Below are 5,776 nucleotides of genomic sequence, written 5' to 3'. Positions count from 1 at the left end.
CCACACAGGCCAAGCGGCAGAGACTGTTGCCCACTTGTCGCTTTCCTAGATCTTGTGGAATTACAGCTACAAACAGGTATGTTTTATACAAACTATGTCCTCCGTGATTTTTAATGAAAAATCCTTCCTGTCTACAAAAATACGGGGGCTCCTGGGGAGGAATTGCAGGGTGTAAGAAGTGGGTACCCCACTACTGAAGAGATTGTGGCTTTAAAATATTTTAATACGTTTGGGAAATTATCTCTTGACAGTATCTAAGCAATTCTCATGAATATATTTTTTCAAATGAACTTTAGAATTTTCTCAAGTTCCAAATAAAACATATTGAGATTTAAATTAGAACAATCTGTAGATGATTCTGTAATTTATAAATCATCCATAAAAGATTCTATAAGCATTTTACAGTGTTGAGCTGTTGCTTCCAGGAAACAAGTTTTTACGTTATTTTAAAGTCATTTATGTCTCTCAGTAGTTTCATTCCCTTACCCACCCCTCTTTTGCAAGTTCTAAGTGTATTTTAAAGTGTATGATAGTTTCTGCTGTTACTGTCAACAAAAGAGCTTTCCAGTATATTTTCTAATTATTAATTGGCACTGGAAATATTTATATCTGTATATTTTTGTGTATTAAGCCATCTTACTGAACTCTCCTTTTAATGCTAATGGCCTTTAGTTTATTCTTTTCTAGTCATAGTATCTTACATAATAACATGGGTAATAAGAACGATTTGGCCTCCTCCTTCCAGTGGTTATAACTCTTAATCTCTGCGTGACGCCCTCCTCTTGACCTCAGCGTTGAACAGTGATGGTGGAGCGGGCAGGCTTGTCTGCTCTCCTGGGAGCATCTGAGGGCTCACTGTGTCAGCCCCTGGCCTGGCCTCTGCTGTGTGCAGGGAATGGAAGTCTGCAGGTGCGAGTCCAAGGCTCCCTGGGAGGGGGCGCCTGGCTGAGGGCAGCCGACAGGAAGGCCTGGCAAGAGACGCACCAGCCCACCAGAAGAAAGGGAGGAGCCTGGGTTTCCTCCCCGGTTCTCAGCCCCAGGGAGCCCTGAGCTGCGACTGTTCTGTGGCTCCAGCTCTAGGCAGACTGAGGTCCCATGGTTCCAACTTCTGTGCTGTGAACTTGACCCCTGAACTTGGGAAACAGCACTTCTTTTTAAATTCCCCTTTTGTTTCTAGAGTCCCCTTCATCCCCACCAGGTGAGCCTGCGCCCTAGATCCCACATTTCAGAGGGCCTCACACACGCTCACACACACACGCACGCACACTCATACACACACTCATGCACACTCATACACACACACACCCACACACAGACGCACACACATGCACACACAGGTACACACATGCACACTCACACAATATACACAGACACACACATGCACGCTCACACACATGCACACAGATGCACACACATGCACAAACACACACACATGCACATGCGCACACACGCACACTCACACATGTCCAACCGTGGCGGCCATTTGGGGGGTGAACCAACGGAAGGAAGACCTTTCCCTCTGTCTCTCTCACTGTCTAACTCTGCCTGTCAAATAAAAGACACGTGGTGGAGATGTCTAAATGCTGCCAACGCCGTCCGGTTTAGTTTAGAGAAGACAGCTAGAGGGGCTGAGTGCAACCACGAAGATGCGCAGACGCTGAGACTGTGGATTTCGGTGGAAAATAAAATTAGTTTTGGATTTGTCTTACCCATAATTTTTGATATGAACTATTGCTTGCTACTCATAATGTAAACAACAGCAAATCTAAGTTTGAGAGTTTGTTACTTAAAGAGATTTAAAACAGATATTTAAAAAATTTTAAAGTAGTTTTTCTGAATAAACTACGTGTGAAAACAAAGCGATATTCCAAAAAAGGTAAAGAAATTGGAATAAGGAAAGAAAACATTTTATTACCATTAAATGAAAAGATTCATAACCCAAAGTGTTGTCTATAAAAACTATTTTCCAGTCACTACACATTAAGATTGGGTCTTGGTTGGAGAGAGCTTTGGACAAATTAAGCGATTTTTGTTTTCTTCATCTTAGCATTGGGATATTTAAAAGGACTTACTGCATACTGCATGGATCCAGGTATTACTTTACGAGATGGTAAAATCATAATATTGATTTTATGCTAAAATAAAACACAGTACGCTCCTGCTCTCACAGCTTTTCAGACGGAGGTTGGTTCTCACTGTGCCGTAACAGAGTGTGTAAGGTCCAAATGTAAGTATTGCTTTAGGATTTTACTGACACTTCCAACAAGAGTGTTCTTGCCTCGTAGAGTGAGGTCTCTCCAAACTAAAATTATATTAAAAATTATCTGGAGCCTGGGGCTGGTGTTGTGGTGTGGTGGATTCAGCCATTGTCTGAGATGCCGGCATCTATATGGGCACTGGTTCAAGTCCCAGTTGCTTCACTTCCTGCTGACACGCCCAGGAAGGCAGCGGAGGGTGCTTGGGCCTCGCCACCCAAGTGGAGACCCGGTAAGAGTTTCTGGTCCCTGGCTTTGGCCTGGCCCAGCCCTGGCTGTTGCAACCATTTGGGATGTGAACCAGCAGACAGAAGATCTCTCATTCTCCAACTGTACCTCTCAAACAAATAAGCAAATCTTTTTTTAAAAAAAGAAAAAAAATCTAGGGGCTGGCACTGTGGCACAGCAGGTTAATGCTCTGGCCTGAAGTACCAGCATCCCATATGGGCGCCGGTTCTAGTCCCGGCTGCTCACTTCTGATCCAGCTCTCTGCTATGGCCTGGGAAAGCAGTAGAAGATGGCCCAAGTCCTTGGGCCCCTGCACCCATGTGGGAGACCTGGAAGAAGCTCCTGGCTCCTGGCTTCGGATAGGCGCAGCTCCTGCTGTTGCGGCCAATTGGGGAGTGAACCATCGAATGGAAGACCTCTCTCTCTCCCTCTCTCTCTCTCCCTCTCTTCTCTCTATGTAACTCTCTGAATTTAGAATAAATAAATAAATATTAAAAAAAATCTAAAACCTACAATAAAAATGTTTGACATTACATCAATAAAGTATGTTAAGTGAAAATTCTTGATTATAAACAATACAATTAATGATTTTCTGAGGTGAGAGTTAAGAAAAACAAATTTTATGAAATGCATATAAGCTGTTGCTATGGATGCCTTTATTTTATTGCTCATTTGAACGCTGTTGGTCCGTCCATGTCCACACAGAGCAATGGTAATTAACTGATACTTTGCCAACTTTTGTTCATACAAGGGGAGACGACACATATCCTCAAAATTTTGCTTTCACAAATGTCTGTAAGGCAGAAGGTTAGAATGCATAATTTCAACACTTTGTCACTTGATTTATAGTTTTTGAACACTTACAATATGGTATGTGGGCTCCATGTGTATGCTTGTCCTGGGATCATCAAACGTTGAACCTTCAGCCCAAGGCGAAAATGACTCCCTGATGCTTTCTTGGCTTCTTGGTCCCTTCGGTCCCTTCAACACCTTTTCATTTTGCCCCAGAAAGCAGATACCGTATATTCTCCCATGCTCCCTTTCCCACACAGAAGGTAGGGTTATGGGTTGACCAATGTCCCCCAAAAGAGACGCTGAAGTCCCAGTCCCCAGTATCTCAGACCTCATTTAGAAATCGCATCGTGGTAGATGGAGCTAGCTGGGTCGCACTGGTGTAGGGCAGGCCCACATCCTCTGTGGCTGGTGCCACGCACAGGGATGGCGATGACGAGAAAGCACACCGGGAAGGCAGTCGCGGAGGGCAGGAGCAGACTGCCGCGAGGTAGCATACGAGGAGCGGCCCCGCCAGGGTTGTGCACACTCCGGGAGGTAGACAGGCGAGGAAGTGGTCTCTCCCGCAGGCTTCAGAGGGGTGTGGTCCTGCCAGCTCCCAGAGCTGCGAGAGAATGCGTTTGTGGTGTGAAGACACCTTGTGGGTGGTGCTTGGCTACAGAAGCCCCGGGAGGCACACTACAGGGCTTCTGCTTGCTTCCTGCGGGCTGCAGCCCTGCGCACACCTGCTCGGGAGGAGAAACACGTTTTTCATCTTAACAACCGCTCTGCATGGCCCTGCAGCGCGGCTGTGTCAGTGCGCCATCCCATCAGAAGTGCGGAGCAGGCCCTAGTCAACACTCGACACTGACATGTGCATTCTGCACCCCTCCCCCGCCTGATGGTAAAAGTGTCTCTCAAAATTCGTATTCCCCAGACTCCTAACGAGGTTGAATTTCTCATGTTCATTTTCCACTTGAATCACTTGGGTAAACTGTCTCTTCATAAATGTTCCCAGTTTCTCTGTTGCGGTGTTTGTCTCATTCCTACTAGTTTGAAGCACTTCTCTAGGCAGGAGATGATCCTACTCATTTTAAACCGTTCCGAGGGTAGGAAGAGCCTTTATCAAGAATACTTGTTGGGTTTAACGGTTGTCTCTTCCGCGTCTGTCGAGGTGATCAGGTGTTATTTACTTGGCCTATTGATGTGAGGCACCTGTAATTGTAAGGACTTTAAAAAGCAGAGCTGCTTAATATCTTATGGGACACAGGGGTGATGCCAACGTGAGGCTTTCCAAAGCACGTGCAGAGGGTTGGTCTGGGAGGGTACGGGGTCAGCCATAGCGGATCCACGGAAGCCTCGTGCGGGGTCTGGAGAGGTGGGAGGGCCTGAGCTTTATGGTACAGGCAAGATGGAACTGCTGTGGGCTTTGTGAATCAAGGGCAAGTGTAGAATTTCAGCTTCACACAATGGAGGGCGGAGGAAGGAGGAGATAAAAGCCAGGGAGACCGAGATGCCCCGGATGAGGGGAAAATGCCTTTTGCTATCCTGACCCTAATGAGGCAGAAAAGGAGCACAGATGACAACACTCAGCACGACTGGGCTGATTCAGAAGGAGGAATTGCACAAGGAAAGGAGACCTGTTCCAGTGTAAATGCTGGTGTGTCACAGACTTCTGGGTTCCAGATAATTTCCAAACTGGGCCAAGTTAATTATGAAAATTGGAATAAGTATATGTGGGCGGTTTTTCTCTGGGAAAAGGGTGTAATATTGATACTGGCAAAGAGAAAGCAAATGTCATCAACTTTTATTTTGCTTCCAATTGACAATGTCAAAGAAAGGGTTCTTTAGATTCAGACAGGGAGCAGAGCAGCATACATGGTGAATGAAGACAGAATGGGCGAGGAGATTGTAGGAAAATGTCTGTCTGCCTGCTGTCAGGTGAGCTGTCTCGCAGGAAACGGAGACCTTTGAATGATTATCTCGGCCTCCCTTGGTGACCTTAGAGAAAGCTTGCAGCATGTGGACACTGCTTTAGAAAGAGGCAGGGGTGCGTGTGTGTGTGTGTGTGTGTGTGTGTGCATCAGGGTGGGGGGGTGGAATCCCAAATTCCAGAATGCACCTCTCATGAGCATCCAACCAAGGGTCCTAGTGGCACCTGGGGCCATGGTCCTAGGATGCCATGGGAAGGGGGTGGCTTGGGGGCCCCCACACGAGGAAGCAGAATTAGAATTCTACTTAGGTCATGCAGAAACCCAACAGACCGATTGCATTGTCTTCTTCACAGGTTTATGTGACTGTAAATGGTGGGGTGGGCGGGTACATTGCCTGGTGGGAGTACTGACAGTTGGGAGTTTCAGAGACCAGGGAAGAACCGCCGAGGGAGGAAAGAAAAAGGGACATTTAGCCTGGAGGAATCAGGGCTCGGTGGGGGGGGGGGGACGACGAGGACAGCTGACGTCAAGTATGAGGAGGAATCGGGTATCATGTGTGCATCTTCGGAAAGCCAAGCAAAGGCCAGT

Source organism: Oryctolagus cuniculus, chromosome 3 (assembly GCF_051225735.1).
Source record: "Oryctolagus cuniculus isolate XC-2025 breed Fujian yellow rabbit chromosome 3, ASM5122573v1, whole genome shotgun sequence".
NCBI classification, from domain to species: Eukaryota; Metazoa; Chordata; class Mammalia; order Lagomorpha; family Leporidae; genus Oryctolagus; species Oryctolagus cuniculus.
The sequence above is the reverse complement of the archived record's forward strand: the minus strand, read 5'-3'. Positions refer to the sequence as shown.